Raw genomic sequence first — 17,943 nt, forward strand, 5'->3', positions numbered from 1 at the left:
TATTTTTGAGAGTCAGAGACAGAGCGCGAGCAGGGGAGGGGCAGAGAGAGAGGGAGACACAGAATCCGAAGCAGGTTCCAGGCTCTGAGCCGTCAGCACAGAGCCCGACATGGGGCTCGAACTCACAGACTGCGAGATCATGACCTGAGCCAAAATCGGAGGCTCAACCGATGAAGCCACCCAAGAGCCCCTGATATTTGCACTTTCATAAGCAATTAGCAAATACCCATGATAACAAGTAAAATCTAATTCTTAGGTGCCCCTGGGTGGCTCAGTCAGTTAAGTGTCCAACTTCAGCTCAGATCATGATCTCGTGGTTCATGAGGTCAAGCCCTGCATAGGGTTCTGTGCTGACAGCTCAGAGCCTGGAGCCTGCTTCGGATTCTGTGTCTCCCTCTCTCTCTGCCCCTCCCCTGCTCATGCTCTCTGTCTCTCTCTCTCTTTCAAAAATAAGTAAATATTTTTTTAAAATCCAATTCTTAGATTAACTAAAAATGAAATAAGACTATCTGTGTGAACTAATTTATAGACAGACATTTTAAAATATTGATGTTTTTCAAGAAAAATGGGTACTTTACTACAAGGAAAACACATTCCTGACTTCTTGAAAATCATATCCCTGAGTCACTTAATAAGCTGAAGGGTTAAAAAAAAAAATCTTACTTACCTTAAATAAACTTTCAGATTAGTATTTATGATAACTGGCTTGGTTGGCATTTTGATGACTAATTTGAATTTTTTTTTTTATTAAATCAAAATGCAGACAGATTTATTGAGATTTAAAAATCCTAACAGAGGACTTTCCAGGGCTTATTTCCTTATGACAAAAACTGTGATAACACTCAGTGGGGAGAAAGACATCTTTGGCAACTTGATGAGTGATATCAAAGATGGGCACTTAATAGAAGCTCTTCTGGTCTTTACCCTTACTCTGGAACCTTCGGCAGCTCCCCGTGTTATGATTCCACAGAGAATCCGGCTGGGGAAGGAGAGTACTTCCAATGCCCTATGGAAGTCCATATCAGCAGAATGAAACTCCAGCATAGGGGCTGCTCTGGAACTGAATGAAAAACCTAGAAGTTACACCCATAGATTTACCTTTGGGAGACTGCGGGGCAGTGATGGCTGAAGGTGTTTCTTGACACCCCCCCCCACCCCCCCCGCCGCGCTTCTGAAATAACCTTGAGTGTATGGGGTCATCTCCTGTGCCAGTCTGGGGTATAGTTCTCTGTGACCATTCAGCCTATTTTGCCCTTTGTGGACCACTCTAACCTTCATTGCTGTTTGCCAGAATCTTGGGAATTCTTTTGTCCCCATCTTGCTTCAAGGAACCCTTTCATTGAATGCCCCCCCCCTTTTCTGAATACAAAATCAACATCAAATGTGGTACCTGAGTGAAACCTGAACAGATGACTGAAGTACCTGCATCTTGATTTAATGCTTTTGGAAAAAATCTTGTTGTAAAAATTAATCTAGCCCATCAATAAGAATATTTGAAACTCATTGGCCAGCCTCTAGAAGTCCTGACAGGTCATTTTCAAAATGGCACAGACTATAAATGGGAAAGGGAAAATGGAAAATGTTTTTGCTGGGAAGGAATCCAAAAAAGTAAAGCACTCCTAAAATTTATTTCACAGCATCTAGATATTCCTGCCCTCATTCTCTTTTACAAACAGCGGTATAGGTTTAAGAGCGAAGCTCCTAAGCTCAGATTCTATAAATAAACCTTCAGCAGAGAGACCCCCTGTGAGACAAGATGGTGTAAATATTAAAATTATAACAGTGGCTGCAGCTTAAACTTCTTCTCCTCAGTTATGAGAAGAGTGCCTGATAACTCTAAGGCATCCTGCTGCCCTCGTGTTCAAAAGTAAGCCCAGCGAGAAAAGAAAAGACAGTATTTGTTTATTGTGGTGTACAGAATGGGATACATAATGGCCCCTCAAAGGTGTCTGCGTTCTAACCTCCAGAACCTGGGAACGTATAACCTTACGTAGCAAAATAGACTTAGCCGATGTGATTACGTTAAGGACCTTGGTATGGGCAGGTTATCCTTACTACCTGGTTGTGCCCAGAAATCACAAGGGTCCTCACCAAAGAGGCACCAGAGGAGTCAAAGTCAGAGAGAGAAGCTGTAAGCAAGAGTCAGAGAGGAAATAAGATGTTCTGCCTCTTGCTGTGAAGGTGGAGGAAGGAGCCGTGAGCAAGGAAAGCAGGCAGCAGAGAAGGAGCTGAAAAAGGCAAGGAAAGGGATTCTCCCCTTCAAGCTTCCAGCAGGAAACAGCCTGATCAAAACCTTGAGGCTGGCCCAATGACAATGTTCTGACTTCCTGAAGAGTAGAGAATAACCCTGTGTTGTTTTAGTCACTGGGTTTGTGGTAATTGATTACAGCAGCAATAAGAAACTAATACGTTTACCAAGCTCCTAAAAGAATGAATGAAAATAAAGAGAGGAAACTGCTTCTATCACTTTTACTTTGGGTGAATATATTTGATTCTTAGAACAGTTACAGGGTTCCCACCCCCATCCCCACTTTTCCAAACCAAAAAGGCCTTAGCCTGGGCCCTTTTTGCCAGTTGCTACTCACTTAAGAGCAGAAAATGGAGGATGAAAAATGCCCTTACTCACCCAAATAGTCTGAAAAATCCCATGATGGAAAAATGTTTTGACATAACATCTCAGGCAAAGTAGATGATTTCAGAGAAGTAAAAATTTTAGAGAGGTAAGAATACATTCCAAACTGGATAAGTACAGGAACTGTACTTACCAGAACATATATAAACTGAAGTTTTATATGTAAGTCAGGCTTCCTTGAGTAGTGTCCTAATTTTCAGAATTCCTCCGACTTATCTTTGCTTACCTTGGTCTGCATAGAAGTTTCTAAAACAAGAAGGAAGGGACTCATTGAGCTTTTCTTCCTTATACATACATTATATTGCTAGGGCTTTTTTTTTCCCCATACTTAATACATATTTTGCTGTTTACTTTGGAATGAATCAGGTAATTCAGCTGAAATACAAATCAACCACATTTCCATAAGTAAGGCGATTTCGCTATTTTAAATCAAAACCTGTCAAATATTTTCTCCATCATTAAAACTTCGAGAACAATTTTGTGCTGTCAGGAACATATACTCTCCAAACTCTTTTTCTCCCTTCTTATGTTATTTTATTCTTATGTTATGTTATTTATCCCTAAATGAAGGACTCTTCCTTAGTATCTTACTCACTTATATTAGTGATGCTTCAAACTAGGTTGGGTAAAATATAAATGCACATGGTTTTGATCATCTATTAATGTTAGGCTTTCGTATCACACACACACACACACACACACACACACACAAGTTTAAGGAGAAAAGGACATTAAGAGAATGTCAGACTCTTTAGTTTGAAGCAGCTATCTCTTCGGTTTCCATGAAAGTGCTTACAAAACATAAAGAGAAATCATGAAAAGTCAAATTTGCCTAAGATTTGAGATATGAAAGTCCAAATGGTAGAATTCAAGAGTTTGCAGGAAAACCTAGGTCAGTGTTTCATCTTATCCGTGTGTAAGTTTCTCTCTCTTTATTTTATTTTATTTTTTTACCAGGGACAGTTGGCCCCAGTGTAAAATACAGCCTGAGGTACGGAAAGTTCACACAAGAAAGTATTCACCCTAAAAACTTGCAAATAAAAAAGGGCCATGCAGCAAGCTGGCAGCAAAATGAGAAACAACCTCTCAGAGAAAGGTCAGGAGATGATGTGGAGTGAAAAATCTCCAGGGAACTGTCACTTTCTGAAAATGAAAATGACAAAAGTGACAAATTTCAGAGTGTCTGAGGAGAGCAAAGGACAGAGGTTGAAAAACAGAGAACAGAACCACCTGCCATCTTCTTTTGAGAGACCATTCAAGGTCATTTCCTCAGAATCCCTTAGGAGTTCACCGGTAAAGAAAGAAAAAGGGGAAACCCTTACCCTGATCATTGTTAATAGGGAAGAGGTGCCTCCCTGACCATGGTGAATCTAAGAAGACAGATCTGGGTTCCCTGAGCTGGCATCTATGGCCCCAGCCTTATTACCCAAGCTCACTGAGGCCTTTTTTTTTTAATATTAAAAATAAAAATGGGGGCGACTGGATGCCTCAGTCAGTTAAGCATCCAACTCTCGATTTCATTTCTGGTCATGTCATGATCTTACAGTTTGTGAGTTCAAGCCCCGTATTGGAGTCTGTGTTGATAGCTTGTAGCCTCCTTGGAATTCTCTCTCCCCCTCTCTCTTTCTGCCCCTCCCCCCCCTCTAATAAATAAACTTTAAAAAGTAAAAATAAAAATGTATGTATGTGTCATACCAATCTTCTTCATAGTGATCTCCTGAGCAATAATGACCAAGCTTAAATCTATACCTTCAGCATGCGTGTGCGCGCGCACACACACACACACACACAGGCATGCACACACAAACTCACAGTAAAGAGTTCTTAAGTCACTCCCCAGATGGCGACAACTAACCATGTCTAGCAGGGAACCATTTGTCTCCTCTTTCTTTCCCATCCTGTAGTCTCTTTTCATGTCCCCCTTCCCCTCAGGGAGCTTTAAAGGTATTGTGGGAAGCACCCAAAACATTTTACTTGCCCTGCTGATGATATTCAGCAATTTAAAAGGTTCCCAAGCCTTACCCTTTGTTGTGTTTTTAAGCATTTTGAGTAACAATGCAGCAACTCTAGTCAGAGAGCCCCTGACTTGGGGCCAAATGGAAGCTGAACGGAGAACAGCCCTGAAGGTTTTCAAATAAATATGCAAGCCCATCTTCCAACCAGTCACTCCAGCCTCAAAGAGATAAAGACTTGAAAAAGCCTCTCTTTAGAAAATAAAATATGTAATTATTTGTCCAACCACGAACATTCTTTGCTTTTCATTTCATTATCTCCAAATTCGGGATGTAGATTAAAATATACAGATATCCATCATTTAACCACTTTAAGGTAAGTTTATATCTTTGGGGTTTTAATCATTTCTTTTAAAAGTTATTTTTAACAATGTTCATTTTTGGAGAAAGCACTAAAATACAATGTCATTCTGCAACAGCGGTTTTGCATCAAATGCTTTTTACTTTAAGTTGTGAAAACAACATCGATTATACTGCCAAGTGCTGCCTAAAAAAATGCTCTGCACCATAAAAGGATTTGGAGCCTTGTTTATTATCATCTAAATTGTACATTGTACACTTGTCGGCAACATATTGTATGCTAAAAAGCCTTTCCTATCTAAAACAATAGATGTTATAGTAAGACAGTTCACAAGTTTTTGGAAAAGCATGATTTGGTGGATTCCTAATCTAAAACAAATCTTTTTGTTCCCCGGAGACAAATGCTGATTGTGTGCCTGCCTCAATTGTTTCACCCCTTTGGTAATCCTGGTCACTCAGAACAGCACTGAAAGAGATCAGAGACAATGACAGAGATGTTGAAAGTGTCTGAATGCCATCCCCACAGAGGTGCCCTTCTGAGACACAATGACTGGTTTTTGTGTGCATCACTCGGAGGTACTTCTGTGTTCCTCCTGGGAAATATCAAAGAAATTTCAGAAAGACAAACCTATTACCATTGATCGGAATCCAAGAGTCTGTCCTGGTCAGAGCTAACATAATTTGTCTGATTTCAAAGTTTATGTCACTTTGGAATCTAAATATGAGGTCCCAGTTCCCATGGTGGTGACCATGTTTCTTCAACCAAGTAAGACAAGGGGGAGTCAAAGTATTTCTGTGGTCCTAGTACAGGCTGAAAGTGTTGAAAACATGGGTACTGATCTCATGAATTCCTAACATAACCGCAAAAAATGAAGATTGACTGGAGTCTGTGCATTGTGATACGTAAAAATACAGGGTGATAATGGATAAAAACTGATGTAGAATTCACTCAGCTGGCTTTTGTGACACAGGAATAACCTGGTTTAGCCAATGTCTCCTATACTCCTATATACAGTGCTTGATGGAAGATGATAATGCTGGATTTGATATCTGCCAATGTCTAGTTTCTTACAACTGACAGAATATTCTAGGCTGAACTTAACACATTGAGTAGTTAAAAAAAAAAAAAAAGGATTTGAGTTATACCACTATCGTAAAACCCTTTTGCATTGAATTTATTACTGTCAGAAAATATAAGCTTTATGGCTTTTATATTATTCACAAAAATGTCCCCTCCTTACCTGATCTTACAGATCTTATCGCTTCCTATCCAGAGGTGGGAATCTATGTCTCTTTCACTTGAAACTGGGTGGGCCTCTCACCAATCAAATGTGGAAGACGTTATGCCACATGACCTCAGGGGCTAGGTCAGAAAATACAACGCACTGTCTTCCAGTCCCTCTTGGAAGAATCATTCCTGGAACCCCAAGCCTCTATGTCAGTAAGAAGTACCGGGAAGCCATGCTGTGAGGAAGGCCAAATTTGGCCAAAGAGCCCTCACGGTGGGGCCCCGATTCTGCATACAAAGAGAGTGGTGCCTGGCCAACCCCCACTCTCTGACCACACTCACACAAGAAACCTGAGGCGGAGCCTACTCCCTCCCACCTCTGCCAGTCAAGCCATTTATGAATTCCTGACCCATAGAAACCAGGAGCAATAATAAATTATTTGTGTTGTGTTAAGCTACTATGTTTTGGGATAATAGGTTACACAGTTTTAGATAACAGAAAGAAGACTATCTTCTCCCTTTCTTAAGAGACCTGTTCAATAAGGGGCCTTGCAATAGATCTATATAGCATAGTGATGAGATTCTGCCTCCATTTCTCTGCATCCCATTTAGAACCAAAGAACTCATTCCCCAAGGTGAGAGGAATATTGTCTGCTGAGGGCTCATAGCTGTGTCCTCTTCCAGGAATTGTCCTCAGCCAAAGGACAGCCCACATCCAATACTGGTTGGCTCAGGATATGAAGCTCTGGCCTCCTTGCATTAATTCTGGCCACACAGAAGGGTCGTCACAGCTCCAGAGTTCCTTGGTGGGTAGGTTAACATTTTGGTTGCAACTGTATCCATCCAACTTCTTCCCTGGCTCAGTCTTGCTTCCCTCACTACCTTACAGGTATTATGCCTGAACGTCTGCCTCAATAAACTACTACACACGAATCTCCATTTCAAGGACAGTCTCCAGATAACCTGAACCAAGACCGGACTTAGTCAAGGGTTAATTACCATGGAAAAGGAAGGTGAAGTCAGGCTCTAAGGTACTGTAATTCCCTGGTTTTCTCAGTAGACAGCAATAATAATTAAAGATTCACTGATTCTCACAATGACATGAACAAAATTTCTAATCAACTGACTCTTACCTGTACTCTAAAATGGTTTCCCTGCCAGTCTTTAAGGCATCTTGTACTCACACTGATCCTTGCTGGGCATGATCTAATTTGCTTGCCCAAAACCTATTCTGGTTTGGGAAGCTTTCACTCTATGATGTGTCTGTAGAATGTTAAAAATGAAGCCATTAACAAAGAAACACTTGAAACAAGACCACACCCATTCCTAAGTCGTGGTCTTTGATACACGGCAGAATTTAGATAGAATTCTGCTATGACTGTTGAAGAAAGAAGACTTTTTACAGAAAAGCTTATGAGATTTGAAGGTGCTTATGAGATTTGTTCCATTTTTCCTGAAAGCAAATATTTCATGTTCTTATTTGTTGTTTCATCTCTTATTTTATCCAGGTGTCTTTTTCCAGAAATGATTCATCATTTCACAAAGACTGTGAAGAGAAAGATGGAATTCAGAGATCATTGCTAGAATCTGATGGTATGGAGACAGCTCAATGATTCAAACCACAGGACTTACTTATTTTTCAAACCAGGTTCTAGTTTCCACTTCAGGCATTTATAACTAATTCATGAAAACAAGCTTCGGGCTTATTTTCTTACTTGTCTATCCTGTGTTTGCAGGTTCTTCCATAGCTTTACATGAGCCTGGCTTCCAGCAGGGACTACTGATTTCTCTAGTTTTTCAAAGTTTTCTTGAAGCCATTATATCACCACTAAAAACAAGTGGCCATTGAATGGGAACACCAATTTTTTGGCTTCCCAACAATCTGCACAGTGTAATACGGAATTGTCTGTCCTACATTACTAACTAGGGAACCAAAATAAGGTGCCATTCTTTTTAATATTCAAATTAAGTTTCCCTAACCCCCCAATCCACCTGTGGGGGAAAGTATCTCTTCCACTCCTGTGGTCTTTCTTTCCCAAAGAAGTCCCAAGATTCAGAGGCATTTGATGAGTCCAATGGGCCAGTTTTGATGACCAACTCTTCCAGGAGAGAAAACAGAACACCCTCCTTGTTCAGAGTCTTAGTCTGATCAAGCTGTTGTAAGAAAAATACCATAGACTGTATGGCTTAAAACATAAACACTTATTCAGGTGGATGGGTGACTCAGTTGGTTGACTGTCTGACTCTTGATTTTGGCCCAGGGTCATGGGATTGAGCCCCGCATCGGTGTCTGTGCTGAGCATGGAGTCTGCCTGAGATTCTCTTTCCCTCTCCCTGTGCCCCTGCTTGCATGTGCTTTCTCTCTCTCCCTCTCTCTCGTTCTCTCTCAAATACATACATACATACACACATACATACATAGGTACACTTGTTTCTCATAGGCTGAGAATTCCAAGCTCAAGGCCCTGGTAGATTTGGTGTCTGGTGAGGGCTCTCTTCCTGGTTCATAGAAGGCTGTCTTCTTGCTGTGTCCTTACATGGTGGATATATCAAGGGAGCTTTCAGAGGTCTCTATTATAAGGGAATGAATCACCGCTCAAAGGCCCCCACCTCCAACTATTATCACATTGGCAGTTAGGATTTCAAGATATGAATTTGGGGGGAATACAAACATTCATCTACAGCAATCAGTCAAGTAGTTGGCTCTCTTTAGCTGTAGTGATTTTATTGCCACTGTGCCAATGCAGTCTTTGTCTGCTGGAGAAATCATAGCACATCTGCCAATGCTGACCTGATTGGAGTTTCTCCCCATTCATGGAAGAGCAGCATTCGTGTCTCATTTCGCTGAGATTGCTCTCAGACCTATAGCTTTATAGAGACACAGTTCCCCACCCCACACACAAACTCTGTCACTATCCCAAGGTCACTCAAGATGGTAAAGCAGCTGGGGCAGAGGTGCCCAACTTCCAATACATGTTCTTCCCAGGATTGCATCCTCCACCCAAACGGCACTTACTACTATGGCTTAATTAGGAAACACTCCTTGGAAAATGAGTGCCCAGTTCTGCTTTACTACACGCATGGTGATAGGCCAGGATCTACCGAATCGGTGGCGCTGACGACAGTCCAGCCTCCGTAAAGCCAAGGGAAGGTCAACAGGCACATTAGATCTCTCCATCCTCCTACTCCAGGGCCCACCAACTTCCTGACCTACCAGGATTCATGGCCTGCCATCACCAATATAGACCCACTATCCCAACACACACAGACTTGATTCCCCATAACTCATCAACCAGAAGTAAGTAGCAGGAGTCTTAAAATAACATTATTACACAGTTCTCTGATTCAGCTCCACTAGGTCTGTGGGAACTCGAGTACCTCTCCCCTCAAAATGTAGCATGACACCTGTGGGAATTCTCAGGGGTTCCTACACATGTTTGGTGAAACACTTCTTTGAATATTCAGGTTTTGCTTCTCTCAACAATCACAGCTCTTTCTGGCTGTTCACCACGAAACTTTCTCTTGTTGTGGCTGATCCAAAGCCCTAGTTCCAACTGCAACCCGTCGTCAGTCAGCAACATCAATGCCTGCAACACCAGCGTGCCACACTGCCTCCCACCTGGCCAGGTCCTAGCATATGACAAAGCCACTGGTGGTTCCCAGCAAAGCCACGTCAGAGCTGGTGCTGTGCCCACTGAGGGAGCTATGCTCCATCAACGCCAGCTCTGGAGGCCTCTGTTGCTGGTTCCTCATCCCCAAGAGCTCATTAGGTTTTGCCCTGTCTTACTTCAGTGCTTCTCCCTTGGACACAGGGAGAAGCCACCTAAAAGCTTCCTGGTGACGAGGAGGCAGAATGTTCCGGGGCCACCCCTCAGTTATGATATTTTCATTTTGCCCTTGCTTCATCACCAAATATCCTTTTGATTTTCCTTTAGGACCTACACTTTCCCACACAGATGAGTAATGCCGTGTTTGCTGTGTGAAGAGAGAGACCCTCTAAAAGAGAAGATGTCTATTTTATAATAGCCTTCTCCACAGGCCCAGGGATTTAGAGCACTGTAGAGTTCTTTGAGGAAAAAATGTCAACTTTCTTAAAAATGTCAAAAAAATGAGGGGAAAACTGTCAGCTCTATTCCTAAGGAGTCAATTAATTAAAGTTAAGTCCCCTCAAACTCCACCAAATGCCAGCTCCAGATTAAAGGGTGTGCGCATGCATTACGCTTTGACCTCTTGTCACCGGTCGAGTACCTGGCAGATTTGTGGAAAGTAGCTTGTGTGCTGATCCAACAGAAATGGGTATTAGCTCACAAGGAAGGAAGATAATGAGTTCAAGGACAATCTCAAGCATTTTAAGTTTGGGACTTTTCGTCTTTTTCCCCAGCCCCCTCTGCTCCTCTTTGCAAAGCTTTCATCTTTTTGCTTTCCCCACCCACACATGTATTTCTTGAATCACTCCAGTACCGTCTTCTCATGGGGTTGTGACAGGGTTGAAGGACTACTTTGAAGTTTGTCTGGTTTCAGGTTTGAATAGGTACCTCTCTGAGGCAACCCTATCTCCCCTCTGGATGTTGCAAAGATGCAGGAAGATCCTGACGCAAGGCTCCCCAGCTTGGAGGCTTACAGAAGAGGCAGCTGTCATCAACTGTAAGTGAGAGCTAAATTCCCACATTGGGAAAAAGGTGGTTTTGCCATCAGTGGAGCACCAGCCTCGTGGGGGTACTTAATGTGGTCTTCCAACCCTAACCCTGTGCCATCAGGGTGACACCAGTGGGAAAGTTCAGGATCTGAGATTTCTTCTCTACTTTTCATCTTCCACATACTTCTGTTAAAAGGTAATCTCCAGTCTAAGCAGTTGCCACTCCTTTCTACCATTAGAGATTAGTTTACTAGACTACTTTCCCAAATAAGTAGAGCAAACAGGGCACAGAGCAGGAAAGTTCAAGAATGCTGGGTATTAAGAATTAAAAGAGACACACAGCTAAGTGAAGGAGAAAGAAACAAATAAATGGAATATCCACAATGTACCACAACAACCCAGTTAAGTAGGTGTTAATCCCCCTAGAGTAGGTACTCATTATTTTGGGATTTTTAAGCATGAGAAAACTGAAGTTCAGACAGGTTAATAATTTGAGCCACGACTGACTATGAACTAGAGATTCCAAATCAAGATAGCCCAATCCTTCTGTATGGTACCTCTCTGGAGTCTAACTCATCACTTGAACCACTTTCCCAGGGAAGCCCCAGCTGGCAGAGTCCCCACCCCTCCTTACCCTGGGGATGGATGGTTGCAGAGATATCTTTTTGGAGGCCTGATTTCTCTGCTTCTTCAGCTGCTGGTTGAGAGTCTAGTTGGAGATGTCTTAAAGCAGAAGCCCTGTAATAACCATTAAAGATAACTAGCATACTAATACTATTGTTTATAGAGATTCTGCTGCACCACTCTGCTAAGCAATTTACAGACCCTGTCTCAGAGAGAATGCAAGTTAGTCAAATACCATCACCGGTCATTGGCAGTCGACCTTTTCCTTGGAACCCCAAAGCCACACAATCTCAATGTGTGTTCAGGTCATGGAACGAGCTTGTTAACTGATCTAGAAACCAATTTCCTTTTATTTTTCTCTGCCGATTAAACTCCCTCACCTGCTGTCTCCCGATCCTGAAATAAAATTTTAGGGATGTCTCTGGTTTCCAATAATGCTTACATAATAAAAGTTCTCTGGTTACCTTCACACATTATTAAGTCCAGTCCAGCTGAAAATTATAGAGGTCAGTCTGTTCTAGTAGAATAACAAAACTCCATACTCATTCAGAGTTAAAGCCTCTCCTTATCCCTCCATCCGGGTCTGTTCTACCCTGGAATTCTGCCATGAGGAAGGAGAGGGGCAAATGTTGGGCCTCTTCTCTCTTGTCCTCCCATCTCTCCCCCCCCCATTTCTGTTTCTAATTGCTCCGTGACTAGGCCCAAGGGTAGAGGAGAGAGAGAAGGTACAGATATAAATTGGTGTCAGTGCCCTTTAGGTAGGGGTCATGTCTGAGGTTGGCTTCTTTCTGGTGGGTATGTCAACAGGTTCCTAGGAAAATCTAGCTGGAGCCTTTGGCCATGGTGCCTTTTTCCTGGCCACCTATCACCCTGTTGACCTCTGGGCTTCAGAGGTCTATACCTCCTTAGGGTCCTTTTACTCATCCGGACTATCCTTGTGGGCAGGCTGGCTCTCTCATGTGAGGCCCAGAACTGATCCGGGGAAACCATCACTTCTGCCCTTCCAGCTCCTTCCCTCTCCAGGAGGCACACCCTCCAGTTCCTCTGCCACATCCAGGCTGACCTAGCCAGAGAGTCAAGCCTGGGGACAGGCTGTGCGAGACACAAAGACCAATATTTGCGTGCTCCCTCGAAGCTCCCTTCACTTGGCTCATGGGGTAAAGTCCTCCCCTTTTCCATAGCAGAACTTGGGATGAGTGAGGGAGGGAGAAGAGAAATACAACAGCACTTTGAACTGCCTGCAAAGAAAATGTCTGAATTCTTGGTCTATTTCACAGAGCGTCTGCCATCTCCTTAACAAATGGGATCTAACATATTTGGCACCTCATCTTTTATTCTGTGGTTGGAGGCTCCACTGGGACAGCACAGACCCATCTTTGGGTCATACAAGACTTCATCTTGTATGGCAGAAGGGGAGGGTTGTATTCTGTGCTCCAAAGATTCTCAAAGAAACCACAAAGACGCGGCTGGGCAAAGCTCCACAATAGAGAAGACATCAGTACATGCAGCTAGGAGTATATACAACTGCAGGACAGACAGAGGGACAAGGAGAGGCATAAATGAGAGCAGATCCATACACCTAAGAAATAATAGGAGATAAAGATTTTCCTACCAACATAGGGGCGCCTGGGTCACTCAGTTGGTTAAGCATCCGACTTGGGCTAAGTCATGATCTCGCGGTTTGTGAGTTCAAGCCCCGCGTTGGGTTCTGTGCTAACAGGTCAGAGCCTGGAGTCTGCTTCAGATTCTGTTTCTGCCTCTCTCTCTCTCTTCCCCTCCCCTGCTCACACTCTGTCTCTCTCTCTCTCAAAAGTGAATAAACTTAAAAAAAAATTTTCCCTTCCAATGCAAGAGAGACTCACAGACTTTTTCAAAAGTGAGACCATACCCAGCCATCTTTAACTTTCATAACACTAATACAGGGACCTGGACCGTGCACCTGATATGGTCCTCCTTTGGGTGTGATGAGAATAGTGACTGAAGGAATATTAAGGCTGAGAAGTAATCATTTCAGCCCTCAAATAACACCCAGGAGTTTCTGAAAAGTTTTACAGAAAACTACAACCATATGAAAAGTAAGTTGCCCCAGACCTGGTGTGAGTCTTTTCATCTTATAAATCAGTGTATCCAAGCCTGTGCTTCTGAGTGGCACAAAACATCAACAAAGGAACCAACTACTTTGAAGTCAGAGGTTTTTTCAGGCATCCAGCAGAGTTTAGAATCAGCTTATTTACTAGCAGTAATCAGCTTTCTACTTTCCAGAGATCTTCTTTGCCTGGAGTTAATCTGTAGATAATCTGGATTAAAGAGTTCCAGCCTATTAATAATATGGACCACCTCCACCTGTTTCTGTGACAGGTACAAGACTATGGAAACATAGTTATTCACTACCTTTTGCCCTCCTCAGCTTTCTTTTCTTTTCTTTTCTTTTTTTAATATGAAATTTATTGTCAAATTTGTTTCCATACAACATCCAGTGCTCATCCCAACAGGTGCCCTCCTTAATGTCCATCATGCACTTTCCCCTCTCCCCCACCCCCCATCAACCCTCAGTTTATTCTCAGTATTTAAGAGTCTCTTATGTTTTGCCTCCTTCCCTCTCTGTAACTTTTCTCTCCCCCCGCTGGTCTTCTGTTGAGTTTCTCAGGATCCACATAGGAGTGAAAACATATGGTATCTGTCTTTCTCTGCCTGACTTATTTCACTTAGCATAACACTCTCTAGTTCCATCCACATTGCTACAAATGGCCAGATTTCATTCTTTCTTAGTGCCAAGTAGTATTCTGTTGTATATATAAACCACATCTTCTTTATCCATTTGTCAGTTGATGGACATTTAGGCTCTTTCCATAATTTGGCTATTGTTGAGAGTGCTGCTATAAACATTGGGGTACAAGTGCCCCTATGCATCAGCACTCCTGTATCCCTTGGGTAAATTCCTAGCAGTGCTACTGCTGGGTCATAGGGGAGATCTATTTTTAATTTTTTGAGGAACCTCCACACTGTTTTCCAGAGCAGCTGCACCAGTTTGCATTCCCACCAACAGTGCAAGAGGGTTCCCGTCTCTCCACATCCTCTCCAGCATCTATAGTCTCCTGATTTATTCATTTTAGCCACTCTGACTGGTGTGAGGTGGTATCTCGGTGTGGTTTTGATTTTTATTTCCCTGATGACCTCCTCAACTTTCTAAGGAAGAATCTTTGAACTGCTCAGCTTTGAACTCTAAGGGCAATAGGTAAAATGAAGAAAAGTGCTTAGAGACACTTCAAATCCACATAAATTCAAAGAGGGAAGGGAAGGGAAGGGAAGGGAAGAAGGAAGGAAGGATAAAAAGACAAAGAAAGACAGAAAGGCAGAAAGGCAGAAAGGCAGAAAGAAAGAAAGAAAGAAAGACACAAGTTCTCTGAAAAGGAAAACTTCCAGAAACATCAGGGAGAGGAGGAAGCAAGCGTAAGTATCTAGAGCACTGGAGAGAAAGCCAGCATGTCCCAGAGATTTGTAGACAGTTGGGAGAGCTTTGAAGGAGCTACTCCTGGGCAGGGTGGGGCCTCACAGAGTGGACCAGGTAAAGAGGTTTCCAGGCATTTCAGTCTTGTGTTACGTGATGCAACCCTCCTTCAGACACCTTCACTATAGACATTATGTTTCAAGACTTGTGGAAAGTGGAAGTGTCTCTTTTATACATGCTATTGACTTGGGCTAGACCTTAGAGCAGGGGTTGATGGACACAATTTGGGTGGCATGAGAAAGGGTCACATTAATGAGATGATGGCAGTTGACCTGCCCTTGAGAATGAAATGTCATGGAAATGGCCCAAACCTGGCAAGAGCCTTTGACCCTAACTCACATGTGCTTATGAGCAAGACAGATGAGCACCCACATGACTTCCCCCACATGTCCACTCCTGCTCCTCTCCCCTCACTGCATCCTTTCAGTGATGCCTGAGCCCTGCCATGTCTGCTGGAACTTACATCACCTCACTCAGGCCCCACCATGTTGTTTCCAGGAAGTAGTCCCAAAATACACAGCCATTTCTGACTGCGCTTGATTTATTTTCTTCCATGGATTTTCTGTATTTTCCAAATGTACTGTGATAAACAAATAATATACATGGTTATAGTCCTTTGATAGGTACACATGTTATTTTTTTTAAAAAAGCAAGCAAATCATCTTCTTAATTGTAATAGTGATTCAACAGTCAGTCAATTATAGTTGCTTATAGAATCCATGTCTGTGGACATTTCCAAAGAATAACATCAATGACTCTGACTTTGGTAATTTGGAAGTTAGCCCTCTTGGAAGGATGGAACTCAAATCAATCATCCTTAATTGGCTCTTCTCTGTAATAAGGAAATTCTACTTCCTCCCTTAGCTTCCTCCCTGCCAATCCATTTTTGTGCTTTAGCCTGAAAGATCAATGTCAGATGACACACACTTGGGCCGTCTTCAGAAATATACAGTGTTAACAGCTGAATTTAAGCCACATGGCTCTGCAAGATTTTTAAGGTCTTCCATACACCAGCTACTTCACCTCTCATATCCCACCAGCTACAGCTGACACCCTCCATGTTCCAGCCCCAGCCCTAGGTACATCTGGGCTACCTCTGCTCCTGCTGGAGTGAGACCCCCACTCCCATCATCTCCCCTGCCCACATCCACTAGACCCTTTAAGGTCCAGATCAGGTGTCCCATCCTCCCATGCACCCTCTCCTGTCAGCCTTAATCCATGCCATGTCGATAGCTTCCATCTTCAAATTTCTTTGAATTTATCACTTGTACTATCTGCAGGGTTTTTTTCTGTCTCTGATTCTCTACTTAGTTGTTCTGCACAATTTAACTCTTTGGTATATTATAGTATATCACTACAATCCTACTTACGATGCCACCGTGACAATGAGAGAATGATGCAGGCCCTCCCATGAGCGGGCTTTAGACTGCACCTTCTGGCCAGGAAGCTCACTGAGTTCAGTCGTCAGTCCATCTGATCCCCAGAGATCCATTTACTTCAGATTCATATTTTAATTGACTTAGAAGGGCTCTTTTACTACCATCATAAAAAATAACCAAGAAAGTTACCTTAAGAGGCAATAGTTTCACATTACAGGCTATAGAACCAATCGTATTGCTAAGCATGTAAATGACACATTTAAATTGTACAACAAAATGGATCAAAAATTTGTTCTTTGGGATATTTACAGACATTAGACATACCTGCAAAGAATACACAGCAGTCAAATACATTCAGTAAATACTGGATCAAATGAGCAGATATCTTTCCTGTAGACTTTCTTAAAGTTTCATAACATTGGCACTGGGGATCTCCCTGAGCAGGTTAGTGTACGTATGTGGGTATTTCTGCAACCAAGATGACTAGAGGCCCATTTTCCTATGGCGTGTGTTCTGGGGTACGTGTTCCATGGCATTCATTCTGGCTGATGCTGATGTGGTTCACACATTCCCTTCCAAAGCCTCCTCGGCAGGATCTTGCTTGAACCTTCAGCGAGGGGCCTCTAAGGGAAATGTTTATTTTCTGTTCCTCACTTCCTCTGTGCTCTGTTCCTCTTCTGGTCATGGGAAGGCCCTTTGCTCCTGTTCTGCTCATGTCACATGTTTAGTGCTGAGCCACATCCCAGAGTGAGAATAGTTCTTAGCCTCTTTCTGCATTTGTTCAGTTGGAATTGCAGTTCAGAGAGGCAGCCCCATGTGCTGACTGACAGTGTGGACTCTGGAGTCCCACGGCCTGGCTTTCAGTGATCACTGCCCCGGCTGTATAAACCGGGGGCATTTCTTCAACTCTCAGTGCCTCACGTATAATGTGGCAACAATTACAGAATACACTTCATGAGATTTTGTGGGGAGTTAAGACATGTAAAGGGCTTACCCAGAATCTGACCTCTAGTGCATGCTGTTGGTGTGAATCAGTGTTAATCCTCAAGAATTCTGTTTCTCCAACCATAGCTTCTTGCTGTTACTATTAGCTATTGCGAGGACCCATGCAAATCCTAAGACATCAGGAAGCCTAGCTCATGGTTTTTGAAAACTACTTGCTGTACTTGACGGAGAAAAATTTTCTTTCTGTTCTTGGGTGGGAAAAAGAGAATAATAGCAAGAAACAAGTACCTGTTCTTAAGGAGAAGAGAACAGTTTCTGGGCTAAGTGTGACCTCAAGGAGTTCTTTTCTATTACTCTGCTCTGGGGGTCAGCAACCTTCTGTCAATAGCCAGACAATAAATATTTTAGGTTCCGCAAGATGAAAGGTCTGTGTGGCAACCGGTCAACTCTGCTATTATAGTGTGAAAGCAGCCATCAGCCATACGTAACTGAATGGGCATGGCTATCTTCCAGGAAAATGTTATTTAGAAAATCAGAAAGCTGGCTGGATTTCACCCATTGGTCTTGTTTTGTGACCTCTGCTCTGTTATAAACCTTGAATTTCCCAGCCATGGGATTTGAATAGGAGTTCTGGGGTGTCTCCGTCTACCAAATGTGAGTAAGGCATCTGACCACTCTG

At 42.8% G+C, this 17,943-nt stretch overlaps 1 long non-coding RNA gene across 1 annotated transcript in view; it reads right to left on the reverse strand.

The window, feature by feature from the left end:
• LOC131516352 (uncharacterized) overlaps nt 1–16,477 on the reverse strand; it is a 36,184-nt gene extending 19,707 nt beyond the window's left edge. The window contains exon 1 of the long non-coding RNA XR_009264018.1: nt 16,393–16,477. This is a non-coding gene — a long non-coding RNA (uncharacterized LOC131516352). The remainder of the gene's footprint in view (nt 1–16,392) is intronic.
• Nucleotides 16,478–17,943: the final 1,466 nt, after the last annotated feature.

This window comes from Neofelis nebulosa, chromosome 1 (assembly GCF_028018385.1).
Source record: "Neofelis nebulosa isolate mNeoNeb1 chromosome 1, mNeoNeb1.pri, whole genome shotgun sequence".
Taxonomy (NCBI): Eukaryota; Metazoa; Chordata; class Mammalia; order Carnivora; family Felidae; genus Neofelis; species Neofelis nebulosa.